The 19,029-nt window shown below is 34.8% G+C and overlaps 1 protein-coding gene across 7 annotated transcripts in view; it reads left to right on the top strand.

Moving 5' to 3' along the window:
- Nucleotides 1-19,029, top strand: part of EDA (ectodysplasin A) — a 370,278-nt gene that overhangs the window by 300,851 nt on the left and 50,398 nt on the right. The window lies entirely within an intron of this gene.

The raw sequence follows: 19,029 nt of genomic DNA, 5'->3' as shown, positions 1-19,029 counted from the left end.
TAGCCATTGGGAATATGTAACTCAAAACCACAGTGAGGTACAATTTCATACCCATTAGGGTAACTATACTCAACAAGATAAATAATATAACAAGAGTTGACAAGGACGTGGAGAAACTGGAATTATCATACACTGCTGGTGTGAGAATGTAAAATGATGCAGCCCTTTTGAAATAAAATGGTCTAGTTCCTTAAAATGCTAAACATACAGTTACCATATGACCCAACAAAGTATATAACCAGAAAATTCAAATTGATATTCAAGCAAAGACTTGTACATGAATGTTCAGAGCAGCATTATTTATAATGGCCAAAAACTAGAAACAACCCAAGTATCCATAAATAAATAAACCATGGCATATTAATACAATGGAGCATTATTTGGCAATACTACTGTTGTGTGGTACAACATGGATGATTCCTGAAAACATTATGCTGAGTGAAAGAAGCCAGTAACATATATTTTGATTCAGTTTATATGAAATGCCCAGAATAGGCAAATCCATAAAGACAAAAAGTAAATTAGTGGTTTCTTGGCATTGGGGGAGTTGGACAGAAATTAGAGGTGAGCTGCTAAAGGTACAGGGTTTATTTGGGGGATGATGAAAATGTTCTAAAATTGATTGTGGTAATGTTTGCAGAAGCCTAAGAACCATTAAAGTGTACATATTAAATGGATATATTGTATGATATATGAATTACATCTCCTTAGAACTATCATTTTTTTGAAAAAAAACTGAGTGTAGGTGGACCTAAAGGGAAATGAAGTTTCTACACTTCACTTGAAGTGCTAAATCACTGATACAAGTAGACTGTCATAAGTTATGTATATATTGTAAAACCTAGAGCAACCAAATAAGAACCACTATATTGAATGAAATACTCAAAAAACACAAAGATGGAATCCTTTGAAAATGTTAAAATTATCCACAATAAGGCAGGAAAGAGAAAAAAGGAATTATAAGCAGAGGAAACAAACAGAAAACAAAGTATAAAATGGCAAACTTAAGCACACAGATCAATAATTACATTAAATGTAAATGGTCTAAATATACCAATTAAAAGACAGAGATTAGCAGAGTGGATTATAAAATATCACCCAACTATATGCTGTCTACAAGAAACTTATCTCAAATACAACAAAATAGTCAGGTTGAAAGTAAGAATGGAAAAAGATATACCATGCAAAAATTAATGAAAGAGAAGCAAGAATGGTATATGAATATAAGATAGCTTGCATTTCCAAGCAAAGAAAATTACTAGAGTCAGAAGGGACATGGATATGATAAAGGAACAATCCATCAGGATGACCTAATGATCCTAAATGTGTACACTCCAAATTACAGAGCCTCAAAATACATGAAGCAGAGAAATAGAAAAATCCACAAATATAGTTGGGGACTTCAACAATTTGCAACAATTGACAGAACCACTGGATGGGAAATCAACAAGGATATAGAAGAAATGAACAACACAATAAACCCACAAAATCTAATTGATATAGATTTGAATATTGAACACTACTCCCAACAACATCAGAGTACACATTTTTAAGCACCCATAGAACATTTATCAAGATAAAAATCTATCCTGGGCCATGGAACAAGCCTCATCAAATTTAAGAGAACTGTAATAATAGAGCATGTTCTCTGATCATAATGAAATCAAACTAGAAATCAATAACAGAAAATACAACAGGAAAGTCTCCAAATACTTAGAAATTAAATAGCATGCCTCAAAATAATCCACAGGTCTAAGAGGAAGTCTGAAAGGAAGTTTAAAAAAATGCATAGAACATTATGGTACATGTTTCTTTTTGGATTATGGTTTTCTCTGGGTATATCCCCAGTAGTGGGATTACTGGGTCATATGGTAGTTCCATTTTTAGTTTTTTAAGGAACCTCCAAACTGTTTTCCATAGTGGCTGTACCAACTTACATTCCCACCAACAATGCAGGAGAATTCCCTTTTCTCCACACCCTCTCCAGCATTTATTGTTTCTAGATTTTTTGATGATGGCCATTCTGACTGGTGTGAGGTGATACCTCATTGTGGCTTTGACTTGCATATCTCTAGTGATTAGTGATATTCAGCATCTTTTCATGTGTTTCTTAGCCATCCACATGTCTTCTTTGGAGAAATGTCTATTTAGGTCTTCTGCCCATTTGTGGATTGGGTTATTTGCTTCTTTGGTATTAAGCTGCATGAGCTGCTTTTATATTGCAGTACTATTTACAATAGCCAGGACGTGGAAGCAACCTAAATGCCCATCAACAGATGAATGGATAAAGAAGATGTGGCACATATATACAATGGAATATTACTCAGCCATAAGAAGAATGAAACTGAGTGATTTGCAATGATGTGGATAGACCTAGAGTCTGTCATACAGAGCAAAGTAAGCCAGAAAGAGAAAAACAAATACTGTATGCTAACTCATATATACGGAGTCTTAAAAAAAAATGGTACTGATGAACCCAGTGACAGGGCAAGAATAGAGATGTAGATGTAGAGAACGGACTTGAGGACATGGCGGGGTGGCAAAGGGGAAGCTGGGATGAAGTGAGAGAGTAGCATTTACCTACTACCAAAGGTAAAATAGATAGCTAGTGGGAAGTTGCTGTGTAAAAAAGGGAGATCAACTCGATAATGCATGTTGAGTTAGAGGGCCAGGGTAGGGAGTGTGGGAGGGAGTTGCAGGAGGGAGGGAATATGGGGATATATGTATAAATACAGCTGATTCACTTTGGTGTCCCTCAAAAACTGGCACAACAGTGTAAAGCAATTATTTTCCAATAAAGAGCTTCTAAAAAAATAAAAATGAAATAAAATAGATAACCAACAAGGACCTACTGTACAGCATAGGGAATTCTGCTCATTATTATGTAACAACCTAAATGGGAAAAGAATTTGAAAAAGAATAGATCCATGTACATGTATAACTGCATCATTTTGTTGTGCACCTGAAACTAACACAACATTGTTAATAAACTGTACTCCAATATAAAATAAAAAGTTTTAAATAAAAAAAATGCATAGAGTTCACTGTAATTAAAATCTCCCCATCAAGAAATCTCCAGGTCCAGATGGTTTCACTGAATAACTCTACCACATATTTTAAGAATTAGCACCAATTTTACACAATTGCTTTCAGAAAATAGGAGAGATAGAAGCATTTACCAATATATTTTATGAGACCAGTATCACCCTGATATCAAAACCAGATAAAACAGCACTAAAAAGCAAAACTAAACACCAATATCTGTCATAAAATTAAATGCAAAAATCCTCAACAAAATATTAGCAAATCAAATGCCACGATGTATAAAACAGTTAAGCATCATGACTAAATGGGATTTATTTTAGCCTTTATTTAAGGCTGGTTCAACATTTGGAAATCAGTAATACATTCAGCCCCACATATCGACAGGCTAAAGAAGAAAAATTATATCATCATATCAGTTGATGCTGAAAAAAACACTTGACAAAATCCAATGTGCATTCATGATTCAAACCCTCTGCAAACAAGGAATAGTTGGGAACTTCCTCAAATTGATCAAAAGCATCTACCAAAAAAACTACAGCTAACATCATGCTTTATAGTAAAAGCATGAATGTTTTCCTCCTAAATTGGAACAAGATAAGAATATATATATGTATTCTCAAAATTCTTACTCAGCATAGTACTGGAAGTTTTTTTCTTGTCAAAAAGGCATACTGATCAAAAAGAAGAAATAAAACTTTCTATTTGCAGATGATATAATTGTCTATTTGAAAAATCCCAGGATATCTGCCCCAAAAAATCTTAGAACTAATATGAATTTAGCAAAGTCTTTAGGATACAAGATCAGACTGCAAAATTCAATTACATTTCTGTGTATTCTTATCATATTTGAAGTGAGTTTCTTATAGACAGCTGTAGTTGAATCATTTTTTTTAATTGAAGTGTTGTTGATTTGCAATATTTCAGGTATATAGCAAAGTGATTCAGTTACATATATATTATATATATGCAAAATATATATATAATATTCAGATTATTTTCCATTATAGATTATTACATGATATTGGTTATAGTTCTTTGTGCTATACCGTAGGTCCTTGTTGTTTATCTATTTTATATATAATAGTGTGTATCTGTTAATCACAAACTCCCAATCCATCCCACCCCCCCACCCCTGGCAACCAGAAGTCTGGTCTCTATGTTTGAGTCTATTTCTGTTTTGTAAATAAGTTCATTTGCATCATTTTTTTAGATTCCACACATACGTGATGTAATATGATATCTTTCTGTCTCACTTACTTCACTTAGAATGATAATCTTGGGGAGTCATTTTTATTCCAGTTTTTTGTTTGTTTGTATGTTTGTTTGTTTCTGGCTGCATTGGGTCTTCATTGTTGTGCATGGGCTTTCTCTAATTGCTGCAGGCAGGGGGCTACTCTTCATTGCAGTGTGCTGGCTTCTCATCATGGTGGCTTTTCTTATTGCAGACCATGGGCTTTTAGGTGCACAGGCTTCAGTAGTTGTGGTGTGTGGGCTCAGTAGTTGTGGAGCATGGGCTTAGTTGCTCTGCAGCATGTGGGATCTTCCCAGACCAGGGATCAAACCCATGTCCCCTGCATTGGCATGTGGATTCTTAACCACTGTGCCTCCAGGGAAGTCTGGGAGTCATGTTTTTTAATCCACTGCCAATCTCTCTTTTAATTGGTGTAATTAGGTCCTTTACATTTAAGGTAATTATTGATATGTTGGGGCTTAAATCTGCCATTTTTTTCTGTTTTTATTCTCTGCTTTTCATTCATAGGGTTTTTGTTTTGTTTTGGTTTGTTTTTTTACTTTCCTGTGGGGTGTTTGACAGTTTTTAGAATTCCATTTTAATAGTGCATTTAAATATATCTCTTTGTGTAGATTGTTTAGTGGTTGCTCTTGACATTACATTATATGTACATAACTTATCAGTCTACTGCTTTTGACATTCTATCAGTAAACCGTAGAAACGTTACCTCTCTTTAAGTCCCTTTATGCTCCACACCCACTGTCTTACATATTCCTTGTCATATAATGAGACAATGTTATAATTTTTTATTCAGTTGTCAAAAGTAATTCAGAAGACAGTACACTTGTGAGCAAGAACGGACTTGAGGACACAGGGTGGAGGGCAAAAGGGAAGCTGGGCTGAAGTGAGACAGTAACATTGACATATATACACTACCAAATGTAAAATAGAGAGCTAGTGGGAAGCTGCTGCATAACACAGGGAGATCAACTCAATGATGGGTGATGACTTAGAGGGCTGGGATGCAGAGGGTGAGAAGGAGTTGTAGGAGGGAGGGGATATGGGAATATATGTATGGATGCAGCTGATTCACTTTGTTGTACAGTAAAAAGTGGCACAACAGTGAAAGGCAATTATATTCCAATAAAGAGCTAAAAAAATTAATTCAGAAAATTTGAGAGGAAAAAGTCTATTGTATTTTTACCTTATTTTCACTTTTTTGTTTTTCTTCCTTCATGATGTTCCAAGATTCGTTCTTTTATCATTTCCTTTCTCTTTCAGAACTTCTTTTAGCTGTTATTTTAGGTTAGGAATGCTGGTGACAGACTCTGTTAGTTTCCTTCATCTGAGATGTCTTGATTTCCTTTTAATTCCTGAACAACCTTTTCACTGGATATAGGACTCAATGTTTGACAGTTCTTTTCTTTCAGCACTTGAAAAATGTTATGTCACTTCCTTCTGGCCCTCCTTGTTTCTTGTAAGAAATCCACTGCCATTTAAATTGTTTTTCCCCTATGGGAAAGGTTTCAATTTTTGCTGGCTACAAATATTTTTCTTTATCTTTAGTTTTCAGAAGTATGATTTGATGTGTCTGTTGTTGAGCTCATCAACTGAGCTTTTTATTTCAGCTTTTCTTTTTCACTTCTAATGTTACTGTTTGGTTCCCCTTTATAGCCTCCATTTCTTTTCTGAGACTTTATTTCTTTGTGAGGCTTTCAGTTTTTTCATTTGTTTCAAGTATGTTCATAATTACTCATTGAAGCATTCTTAAGATGGCTACTTTAAATATCTTTATCATAAAGTCCTATCATCTCTACCATCTAACTGTTGACTTCAGTTGATTATCATTTTTCATTCGGTTTGAGATTTATCCTCGGTTCTTGGTATGGCAATTGTTTTTTTCCTTGAAACCATGACATTTTGCATATTATTTTAAGGCTCTGGATCTTATTCTATCCTTCTATTATAAATGGATTTTTGTGGCATTGTTCTGTCAGGGGAAGAGGGCGTTGCCACTTCATTACTGCAAGGTAGAAGTAGAAGTACAGGTCCCATCCTTTGACACCTGAGAGAGAAGGGGCTTCTCATTACTGCTGGGTAGGGCTGGGAGTTCCAACTTACCATATGCTCAGTCTCTTCTGAAACTGCAGGTGGGGGAAATCTAGTTGCCTGCTGCCAGGGATGATAGCTCCAGCTCCCTATTAGGCATTCTCTGACATCACATCAGCAGGGGTTTGGGGCACCTCTTCATGAGGGTAGAATTCTAGGGTTCCCACTCGGATTTTGCTGGTGTGGTGGATGGTGGGGATGCAGGTACTTTTCTGTGGTGTTTGTCTGGAATAAAGAGGTTATTTTCTAAAAATTTTCTTTCTTGCTTAGATTGCTCCTTTCCTGGTACTTGGGCTCAGAGAAGAGGATTTTGTTAGAGTTTGTTCCTTGTCTTCCATTCTTCTTTATCAAGATTGTTTTGGCTATTCAGGGTCTTTTGTGTTTCCATACAAATTTTAAAATTAATCTTTCTAGTGGTTCATTGTTAGTGTATAGAAATGCCACAGATTCCTGTATATTAATTTTGTATTGTGCAACTTTACTGAATTCATTTATGAGTTCTAGGAGGTTTTTGGTGGTTTCTATAGGATTTTCTATGTATAGTATTATGTCATCTTCAAATAGTAACAGTTTTTCTTCTTCCTTTCCAATTTGTATTCCTTTTATTTGTTTTTCTTTTCTAACTGTTATGGCTAGTACTTCCAATACTGTGTTGAATAAAAGTGGCCAATACCAGCTTTGGGACACCCAGGACCACACAGGCAGTTATGTCAGGAACTGGCCCCACCTACCAGCAGGCTGACACTACATCTGAGACCCCCAGCTTCACAACCACCCACCCCAGATCCAGGCTTTGCCCACTACTGAGCCAGCACTAGACACAGAACCCACAGGGCTCCACAGCCAGCCACCTCATGACCTCACCCAACCTACCAGCAGCCAGCAGCCTCTGCACAAGGAAAGGCCTAGCAATCTACCAGACTGGATGCCAGCCACACCAACCATACACCCACGGTAGTCAGCCCACCACAAAGAAGGACTCACACAGCCCACATAAGCAGATAGTTCTGGTGACCAGAGGGGAGTGCACTGCTGGGATGCAAAGGACATCTCCTACACAAGGCCATTTCTCAAAGGCTGAGAAATGTAACCAACATACTGAATATATAGAAATAAAAACAGCAAATTAGACTAAATGACACAACAGAGGAATATGTTCCAAAAGGAAGAACAAGATAAAATCCCCAAAGAAATGCTAAATGAAGTAGAGATAAGCAATCTACCCAGTCAAGTGTTCAAGATAATGTTAAGATGTTTAAAGAACTCAGGAGAAGATTGAATGAACAGAGCAAAAAGTTGGAAGCTTTTAACAAAGACTTAGAAAATATAAAGAAGGACCAAACACAGATGAAGAATACTATAACCGAAATAAAAAATACACTGGAAGGAATCAACATTAGATTAGATGATACAGAGAAACAGATCAGATACCTGGAAGACAGAGTAGTGGAAATCACTGAAGCTGAACAGAAAAAAATAAAATGAAAAAGAATAAAGAGTAAAAAGAAATGGGGACAGATTAAGTGGCCTCTGGTAAAACATCAAGCATACAACATTCTCATTATAGGGGTCACAGAAGGAGAAGAAAGAGAAAAAGCCAGAGAACATAGCTGAAGAAATATTAACTGAAAACTTCCCTAACCTGGGAAAAGAAACATACATCCAAGTCCTAGAAGCACAGAAAGTCCCAAATGGGAAGAACCCAAAGAGTTCCACAGCATGACATATTGTAATTAAAGTGGCCAAAATTAAAGATAAAGAGATAAATTTAAAAGCAGCAAGGGAAAAGCAACAAGTTACATACAAGGGAACTCCCATAAGGCTAACAGTTAACTTTTTAGCAGACCACAAGGGGGTGGCACAATATATTTAAAGTGATGAAAGGTAAAAACCTACAACCAAGAATACTCTACCTGGCAAGGCTTTCATTCATAGTTGATAGATCAAAAGTTTTACAGACAAGCAAAAGCTAAAAGACTTCAGCACCAACCAAACCATCTTTACAAGAAATGTTAAAGGGATTTCTCTAAGCAATAAAGGAAATGCCATAACTAGAAATGTGAAAATTACAAAAGTAGAAATCTCATGAGTAAAGGCAAATATACAATAAAGGTACTAAATTATTCATATATAAAGCTAGTAGGAAAGTTAAAAGACGAAAGTAGTAAAATCATCTATATCCCCAATATGTAGTTAAGGGATACACAGAAAAAAAAAAGTATGTAAAATATGATATCAAAAACAATAAATGGGGTTGTGAGGAGAGTAAAAATCCATTTGAACTTAGATCAGCAACTTAAAATACTCACGTATATCAGAGAAAAAACATAATTCGAAAAGATACATGTACCCCAATGTTCATTGTAGCACTGCTTACAATAGGCAGAACATGGAAGCAACCTAAATGTGCATCAACAGAGGAATGGATTAAGAAGATGGCTACATATATACAATAGAATATTACTCTGCCATAAAAAAGAATGAAATAATGCCATTTGCAGCAACATGGCTGACACTCAGATTGTCATACTGAGTGAAGTAAGTCAGACAGAGAAAGACAAGTATCATATAATATTGCTTGTATGTGGAATCTAAAACAAGGTACAAATGAACTTATTTACAAAACAGAAAAACAGTCACAGATGTAAAAAAAAATATATAGTTACCAGGGGGTAAAGGGGGGAGGGATAAATAGGGAGACTGGGATTTACATATACACACTACTATATATAAAATAGGTAACTAATAAGGACCTTCTGTATAGCACAGGGAACTCTATACTCTGCAATGGCCTGTATGGGAAAAGAATCTTAAAAAGAGTGGATATAAGTATATTTATAACTCATTCACTTTGCTATACACCTGAAATAACACAACATTGTAAATCAACTATACTCCAATAAAATTTTTTAAAAAATCATGTGTACATATAGATCACTATATGTAAACCACATGATAACCACAAACCAAAAATCTATAATAGAGACACAAAAAAGAGAAAGGAATCCAAACATAACACTAAAGATAGTCGTCGAATCACATGGGACGACAGCAATTGAAGAAAAAAAAAAGGAATAAAAAAGAGCTAAAAAATGACCCAAAAATAATTAACAAAATGGCAATTACTACATACATATCAATAATTATTTTAAGTATAAACAGACTAAATGCAGCAATCAAAAGACATAGAGTAGCTGAATGGATACACAAACAAGACCCATATATATGCTGCCTACAAGAGGCTCACTGAAGATCTAAAGACACAGACTGAAAGTGAGGGGACGGGGAAAAGTAGTTCATGCAAGTGACAATGAAAAGAAAGCTCAGTAAAAATACTGATATCAGACAAAATAGACTTTAAAACAAATACAAGGGACTTCCCTGGCAGTCCTGTGGTTAAGACTGTGCTCCCAATGCAGGGGGTCCAGGTTCCATCTCTGGTCAAGGAACTAGATCCCACATGTATGCTGCAACTAAGATTCCACATGCCACAACTAAGGAATCAGCAAGCCATGGCTAAGGAGCTGGCAAGCCACAACTAAGGCCTGGCACAACCAAATAAATAAAGAAATAAAATGTAACCAAATAAATTAATTTTTTAAAAAATACTATATGAGAAGACAAAGAAAGACTTTACATAATCATCAAGGGATCAATCCAAGAAGATGCAATTGTAAATATATATGCACCCAACATAGCAGCACTAAATACATAAAGCAAATATTGACAGACATAAAGGGAGAATTGACAGTAATACAGTAATAGTAAGGGACTTTAACATCCCACTTACATCAATGGACAGATCATCTAAACAGAAAATCAATAAGGAAACACTGGCCTTAAATGACACATTACACCAAATGGAATTTATAGCTATATATAGGACATTCCAGCCAAAAGCAGCAGAATACACATTCTTTTCAAGAGTACATGGAACATTATCCAGGATAAATCACATACTAGGCCACAAAACAAATCCCAGTAAATTTAAGGAAACTGAAATCATATCAAGCGTCTTTTTCAACCACAACACTATGAGACTAGAAATCAGCTACAAGAAAAAAACTACTAAAAACACAAACACATGGAGCCTAAATAGGCTACTAAATAAACAATGGATCACTGAATAAATCAAAAAAAGAAAACAGTATACCTAGAGATAAATGAAAATGAAAGCACAACAATTCAAAATCTATGTGACACAATAAAAACAGTTCTAAGAGGGAAGGTCATAGTGATGCAAGCCTACCTCAGGAAACAAGAAAATCTCAAACAACTTAATTTTACACCTAAAGGAATTAAAAAAGAAGGATAAACAAAACACAAAGTTAGTAGAAGGAAACAAATCATAAAGATCATAATGGGATAGATGAAATAGACACTAAAAAAGAAATAGAAAAGAGCAATAAAAATAAAAATTGATTCTTTGAAACAATAAACAAAATTGATAGATCTTTACTCAGATTCATCAAAAAAAAAAAAAAGAGAGAGAAGGCCTAAATCAATACAATCAGAAATGAAGCGGGAAGAGTTACAACCAACACCACAGAAATACAAAGAATCATAAGAGGTTACTACGAAGAATCATAAGAGGTTACTACAAATAATCATAAGAGGTTACTACATCAATAAAATGGACAACCTAGAAGAAATGAGCAAATTCCTTGAAATATATAATATTCCAAGACTGAATCAGGAAGAAATAGAAAATAGGAACGTGCCAATTACGAGTAATGAAATTGAATCAGTAACAAAACAACTCCCCCAAAACAAAAGTTTAAGACCATATGGCTGCACAGATGAATTCTACCAAACATTTAGCAAAGAATTAATACCTGTCTTTCTCAAACTATTCCAAAATATTGCAAGGAAGGAGTGCTTCTGAGCTAACTCTACAAGGCCAGCATCACCCTGATACCAAAATCAGACAAAAATATCACACAAAAAAAGAAAATTAAGGCCAGTATCACTGATGAACATAGACGCAAAAATCCTCCCAAAAATGCTACAAAACTGAATTCGCCAGTACATTAAAAGTATCATACACCATGATGAAGTTGGATTTATCCAAGGGATGCTAAGATGGTTCAATATCTGCAAATTAGTCAGAGTGATACAGGACATTAACAAATTGAAGAATAAAAATCATATGATCATCTCACTAGATGCAGAACAAGCTTTTGACAGAATTCAACATCCATTTATTGTAAGAACTCTTAACAAAGTGCTTATAGAGGGAACATACCTCAACATAATAAAGACCCGATATGACAAATCCACAGCTAACATCATATTCAATGGTGAAAAGCCAAAAGCATTTCCTTTAAGATCAGGAACAATACAAGGATGCATCCCATAAATTTTTAGATGCTGTGTTTTCACTTTCATTCCATTCTGTGTGAGTTTTTTGGTTTGTTTCTTTTGAGACTTGTGTTACTCAATGGTTCTTTGAAGTGTGTTTTTTAGTTTGCAAGTGTTAATACATTTTCATATTTTCTTTTATTACTTATTTCTAATCTGATTCCCTTTTGCTCAGAGAACACTCTGTATTCTTTCAATGCTTCTAGATTTGTTGAAATTTGTTTTTTGACACAGGATATGAAATGTGTGAATGTTCCATGGCACTTGAAAAAAAAAAGTGAATTCTGCTATTGTAGGGAGGAGGGTGTTACATAAGTGAACATTAGACTCTGTTGAATGATTATAGTGCTCAGTTCTTCTATATCTTTGCTAATTTTCTGTCTATTAGGTCTATCAATTGCTGTGAGTCAGCTGTTAAAGTCCCTAACTATAATTTTGATTTGTCCATCTGTCTATTCTATTCTGTTTTGGTTTCATGTATTTTGAAACTCTATTGTTTGGTGCATACACATTTAGGATTGCTATGTCTTCTTGGTGTATCCATTCTTTTATCATTTTATGTTGTCCCTCTCTGTCTCTGGGAATTTTCTTTTTTCTAAAGTCTACTTTATATCATAGTAATATACCCTTTCCTCCTTTTTTTTTAAATTAATATTAGCATGATATGTCTCTTTTCAACCTTTTAACCTATGTCATTGTGTTTGAAGTATTTGTTGACAGCATGTAATTACATCATGTTATGTTTTAGTCCACTCTGCCCATATCTGTCTTTAATTGATATATTTAGACCATTTCTATTTTAAGTAATTGTTGATATGTTAGGGTTTGAGTATGCCATTTATTTACTATTTATTTTTGTTTCCTCTATTTCTTTTTATTTTTTTAATAAATTCATTTATTTTTGGCTGTGTTGGGTCTTCATGGCTACAAGTGGGCTTTCTCTAATTGCACCAAGTGGGGTCTACACTTCATTGCAGTGTGTGGGCATCTCATTGCAGTGGCTTCTCTTGTTGTGGAACATGGGCTCTAGGCACAGGCTTCAGTAGTTGTGGCACATGGGCTTAGTTGCTCCACAGCATGTGGGATCTTCCCAGACCAGGGTTCAAACCCATGTCCCCTGCATTGGCAGGTGGATTCTTAACCACTGCACCACCAGGCAAGTCTCTCCATTCTTTTTTTCTTCCCTTTTTTTGCACTTTTTTTTCTTTCCTGGATTTTTTGCACATTTTTTAGGATCTTTCTAGTTCAATCTACACATATTAACAATTTACCATTTTGAATTAAGTATTGAAGCCTTACTGTATTTAGGATCCTTTAAATCCTTCCCACTTTTTAAATATAATTGTCTCAAGTATTTCCTCTATATATATTGAGCACCACAACAGACATTGTTATAATTTTTATTTAAACCATCAAATATGATTTAAGAAACTTGCAAAAACTAGGATAGTTTATTATATTTACCCTCATATTTTCCCATTCCATTGTTCTTTTCTTTCTGAACTCTGAGGCTTCTGTTACCCTTTTTCCTTTTTGTTTGGAGAGCTTCCTTTAGCCATTTTAAAGGATAAATCTGCTAGCAAGAGATTCTCATAATTTACCTTTGAGAATCTCTTTAATTCATTTTCATTCCTGAATGATAGGTTTGCTCAATATAGAACCCATGGTTAACACTTCTTTTCTTTCAGTGTATAAATAACGTTGTGCCACTTCCTTCTAACCTCCATGCTTTGAGATAGGAAATTTGTTTACCTTCTGTTCAGTGTTCCTTTAAAGGTAATGCATCATTTCTCTCTAGTTGCTTTCAAAATCTTTGTTTTTAGTTTTCAGAAGTTTAATTATGATGTTCACTGGTGTGGGTATTTTTGAATATATCTTATTTGATGTTCACTCAGCTTGTTGAATCAGTACGTTTAAATCTTTCACCAAAATATGGGGAGTTGTCAGCCATTATATCTTTGAATACATTTTCAATTCCACTCTTCATCCTCTCCTTCTGTTACTCCATTGATATTAACTTTAGCCATTTTGTTGTTCTACAGATCCTTGAGGCTCTCTTCACACTTATCAGTGCATTGTTCAGATTAAATAAACTGTTGTGCAGATTGAATAAACTCTACTAACCTGCCCTCAACTTCATTGCTTCTATCTTCTATCATCTCCATTCTACTATTGAGACTAATTAAAATAGTGGGCTTTTTATTTTAGTTACATTAATTTTTAGTTTTATAATTCTGATTTCATTCTTTCTTGTATCTTCTTTGCTAAGGTTTTCTATTTTTTTCCATTTGTTTCAAAGGAATCTTTAATTAATTGTTGAGACAACATTATGGTGCGTGCTTTAAAACATGTGTAAGACAGTTACAACAACCTGATCCATCTCAGGATGACATTAGTTGATTTTCTTTTCATATTCATATTGTGATTTCTATGGTTTTTGGTAAGATGAGTTATTTTATTATATCCTTGGATATTATATGAGAAAAGTCTTGGTTTTATTTATTAGTAATGCATATAAGTCAATCCCAATATCCCAATTCATCCCACCCCACCCCACCCCCCCGCTTTCCCCCCTTGGTGTCCATATGTTTGTTCTCTACATCTGTGTCTCTATTTCTGCCTTGCAAACTGGTTGATCTGTACCATTTTTCTAGATTCTGCATATATGTGTTAATATACCATATTTGTTTTTCTCTTTCTGACTTGCTTCACTCTGTATAACAGTCTCTAGGTCCATCTCTACAAATGACCCAATTTCATTCCTATATATGGCTGAGTAATATTCCATTGTATATATGTACCACATCTTCTTTATCTATTCATCTGTCATTGAACGTTTAGGTTGCTTCCATGACCTGGCAATTGTAAATAATGCTGCAGTGAACATTGGGGTGCATGTGTCTTTCTGAATTATGGTTTGCTCTGGGTATATGTCCAGGCGCAGGATTGCTGGGTCATAGAGTAACTCCATTTTTAGTTTTTCAAGGAACCTCCATACTGTTCTCCATAGTGGCTGTATCAATTTACATTCCCACCAAAAGTGCAAGAGGGTTCCCTTTTCTCCACACCATCTCCAGCATTTATTGTTTGTAGATTTTCTCATGATGCCTATTCTAACTGGTGTGTGGTGATACCTCATTGTCGTTTTGATTTGCATTTCTCTATTTAGTGATGTTGAGGAGCTTTTCATGTGCCTCTTGGCCATCTGTATGTCTTCTTTGCAGAAATGCCTATTTAGGTCTTCTACCCATTTTTTGATTGGGTTGTTTGTTTTTTTGATATTGAGCTGCATGAACTGTTTATGTATTTTGGAGATTAATACTTTGTTGAATCATTGGCAAATATTTTCTCCCATTCTGAGGGTTTTCTTTTCATCTTGTTTATAGTTTCCTTTGCTGTGCAAAAGCTTTCAAGTTTCATTAGGTCTCACTTGTTTATTTTTGTTTTCATTTCCATTACTCTAGGACGTGGGCCCCAAAAGATCTTTCTGTGATTTACGTAAAAGAGTGTTCTTCCTATGTTTTCCTCTAAGAATTTTATGTGTCTGACCTTACACTTACGTCTTTAATCCATTTTGAGTTTATTTTTATGTATGACATTAGGGAGTGTACTAATTTCATACTTCTACAGGTAGCTGTCCAGGCTTCCCAGCACCACTTATTGAAGAGGCTGTCTTTTCTCCATTGTGTATCCTTGCCTCCTTTGTCATGGATTATTTGACCATAATTTATCTCTGGGCTTTCTATCCTGTTCCATTGATCTATATTTCTGTTTTTATGCCAGTACCATATTGTCTTGATTACTGTAGCTTTGTCATATAGTCTGAAGTCAGGGAGTCTGATTCCTTCAGCTCCGTCTTTTTTTTCTCAAGATTGCTTTGGCTATTTGTGGTCGTTTGTATCTCCATACAAAATTCACAATTTTTGTTCTAGTTCTGTAAAATAACCTGTTGGTAATTTGATAGGAATTGCATTCACTCTGTATATTGCTTTGGGTAGTATACTCATTTTCACAATGTTAATTCTTCCTATACAAGAACGTGGTATATCTTTCCATCTGTTTGTTTCAGCTTTGATTACTTTCATCAGTGTCTTATAGATTTCTGCATACAGGTCTTTTGCCTCTTTAGGTTTATTCCTTGGTATTTTATTCTTTTTGTTTTAATGATGTTTTAAATTCTCTTTCTGATCTTTCATTGTTACTGTATAAGAATGCAAGATTTTTCTGTTTTGTTAATTTGGTATCCTGTTCCTTTACTAATTTCATTGATTAGTTCTAATAGTTTTCTGGTGGTGTCTTTAGGATTTTCTATATATAGGATCATGTCATCTGCAAACAGTGACAGTTTTACTTCTCTCCTAATTTGGATTCCTTTTATTTCTTTTTCTTCTCTGATTGCTGTGGCAAGGACTTCCAAAACTATGTTGAATAATATTGGTGAAAGTGAACATCCTTGTATTGTTCCTGATATTAGAAGTGATGCTTTCAGTTTTTCACCATTGAGAATGATGTTTGCTGTGGGTTTGTCATATATGGCCTTTATTATGTTGAGCTAGCTTCCCTCTATGCCCATTTTCTGGAGAGTTTACTTTTTAATGAAATTAACAGTATTTAACAGTTAAAAAATAGTTTGCTGTCATTAAAATATTAATATGCATGATTCTTTTTTGAAACCCTGATTCAAAGCCATGTACTGCTGTTATCTGAAGTCTAGTTTTCAGGTTTAGTTTTAGTGACTGTCATAGCTCAGATGATCAACCATCCTGGTTTGCCTAGAACTTAAGGGGCCCCCAGATATGGCACTTCAGTGCTGTGACCAGGTCAGTCCCAGGCAAACTAGATCAGTCAGTCACCCTACTCCCAGCTTTAAAAGATATGTCCCCAGAATTACAGGAATAAACCAAAGAATGTGGTTGTTGGCCAAACTTACTAAATCTCTGGAGACTTTTAATCATAAATAGGTGTTGAATTTTGTCAAAAGCTTTTTCTACATCTATTGAGAATATCATATGGTTTTTATTTTTCAATTTCTTAATATGGTGTATCACATTGATTGATTTGTGTAAATGGAAGAATTCTTGCATCCCTGGGATAAATCCCACTTGATCCTGGTGTATGATCCTTCTAATGTGTTGTTGAATTCTTTTTGCTAGTATTTTCTTGAGGATTTTTGCATCTAAATTTATCAATGATATTGGTCTGTAATTTTCTTTTTTTGTTGTATCTTTGTCTGGTGTTGGTATTAGGATGATGGTGGCCTTGTAGATTGAGTTTGGGAGTGTTCTTTCCTCTGCAATTTTTTGGAAGAGTTTCAGAAGGATGAGTGTCAGCTCTTCTCTAAATGTTTGCTAGAATTCACCTGTGAAGCCTTCTGGTCCTGGACTTTTGTTTGTTGGAAGATTTTTAATCACAGTTTCAATTTCATTACTTGTGATTGGTCTGTTCATATTTCCTATTTCTTCCTGATTCAGTCTTGGAAGGTTATACCTTTCTAAGAATTTGTCCATTTCTTTCAGGTTGTCCATTTTATTGCCATATATCTGCTTGTGGTAGTCTCATGATGTTTTTTATTTCTGTGGTGTCCATTGTAACTTCTCCTGTTTCATTTCTAATTGTATTGATTTGAGTCTTCTCCCTCTTTTTCTTGATGAGTCTGGCAAAAGGTTTATCAATTTTGTTTATCTTCTCAAAGAACCAGCTTTTTAGTTTTATTGATCTTTGCTATTGTTTTCTTTGTTTCTGTTTCATTTATTTCTGCTCTGATCTTTATGATTTCTTTCCTTCTACTAACTTTGGGTTTTGTTTGTTCTTTTTTCTCCAGTTTCTTTAAGTGTAAGGTTACATTGTATATTTGTGATTTTTCTTCTTTTCTGAGGTAGGATTATATTGCTATAAATTTTCCTCTTAGAACTGCTTTTGTTGCATCCCATAGGTTTTGAATCATTGTGTTTTCATTGTCATTTTTCTCTAGGTGTATTTTGATTTCCTCTTTGATTTCTTAAGTTATGTCTTGGTTATTTAGTAGCGTGTTGTTTAGCCTCCATGTGTTTGTGTTTTTCAGTTTTTTTTTTCCTGTAATTAACTTCTTATCTCATAAGCGATGTGGTCAGAAAAGATGCTTAATACAATTTCAATTTTCTTAAACTTACCAAGGCTTGATTTGTGAACCAAGATGTGATCTATCCTGGAGAAAGTTCCATGTGCACTTGAGAAGAAAGTGTAATCTGCTGTTTTCAGATGGAATGTCCTATAAATATCAATTAAATCTGTCTGGCCTATTGTGTCATTTAAAGATTGTGTTTCTTTATTAACTTTTTGTCTGCATGACCTGTCCATTGGTGTAAATGGGGTGTTAAAGTCCCCTTGTATCATTGTGTTACTATCAATTTCCTCTTTTATAGTTGTTAGCATTTGCCTTATATATTGACGTGCTCCTATATTGGTTGCATATATATTTATAATTCTTATATCCTCTTCTTGGATTGACCCCTTGATTATTATGTAGTGTCCTTTCTTGTCTCTTGTAACATTTTTTATTTTAAAGTCTATTTTATCTGATTGGAGTATCGCTACTCCAGCTTTCTTTTGATTTCCATTTGAATGGAATATCTTTTTCCATCCCCTCACTTGCAGTCTGTGTGTGTCCCTAGATCTGAAGTGGGTCTCTTGTAGACAGCATATACGTGGGTCTTGTTTATGTACCCATTCAACCAGTCCCTGTCTTTTGGTTGGAGCATTTAACCTATTTACATTCAAGGTAATTATCGATATGTATGTTCTTATTACTATTTTCTTAATTGTTGTCTTTTTGTTTTTGTAGGTCCTTTTCTTCTCTTGTGCTTCCCACTTAGAGAAGTTCCTGTAACATTTATTGTAGGGCTGGTTTGGTGGTGCTGAATTCTCTTAGCTATTGCTTATCTGTAAAGCTTTTGATTTCTCAGTTGAATCTGAATGAGATCCTTGCTGGGTAGCTTTTTTTTGGTTGTAGGTTCTTCCCTTGCATCACTTGAAATATATCATGCCCCTCCCTTCTGGCTTGCAGAGGTTCTGGTGAGAAATCAGCTGTTTACCTTATGGGAGTACCCTTGTATGTTACTTGACATTTTTCTCTTGTTGCTTTTAATAATTTTTCTTTGTATTTAATTGTTGTCAGTTTGATTACTATGTGTCTTGGTGTGTTTCTCCTTGGGTTTATCCTGCCTGGGACTCTCTGTGTTTCCTAGACTTGGGTGGCTATTTCCTTTCCCATGTCAGGGAAGTTTTCAAGTATAATCTCTTCAAGT

Source organism: Hippopotamus amphibius, chromosome X (assembly GCF_030028045.1).
Source record: "Hippopotamus amphibius kiboko isolate mHipAmp2 chromosome X, mHipAmp2.hap2, whole genome shotgun sequence".
In the NCBI taxonomy this organism is placed as follows: Eukaryota; Metazoa; Chordata; class Mammalia; order Artiodactyla; family Hippopotamidae; genus Hippopotamus; species Hippopotamus amphibius.
Note: the sequence above shows the minus strand (reverse complement) of the source record. Positions and strands in the feature narration are given on the sequence as shown.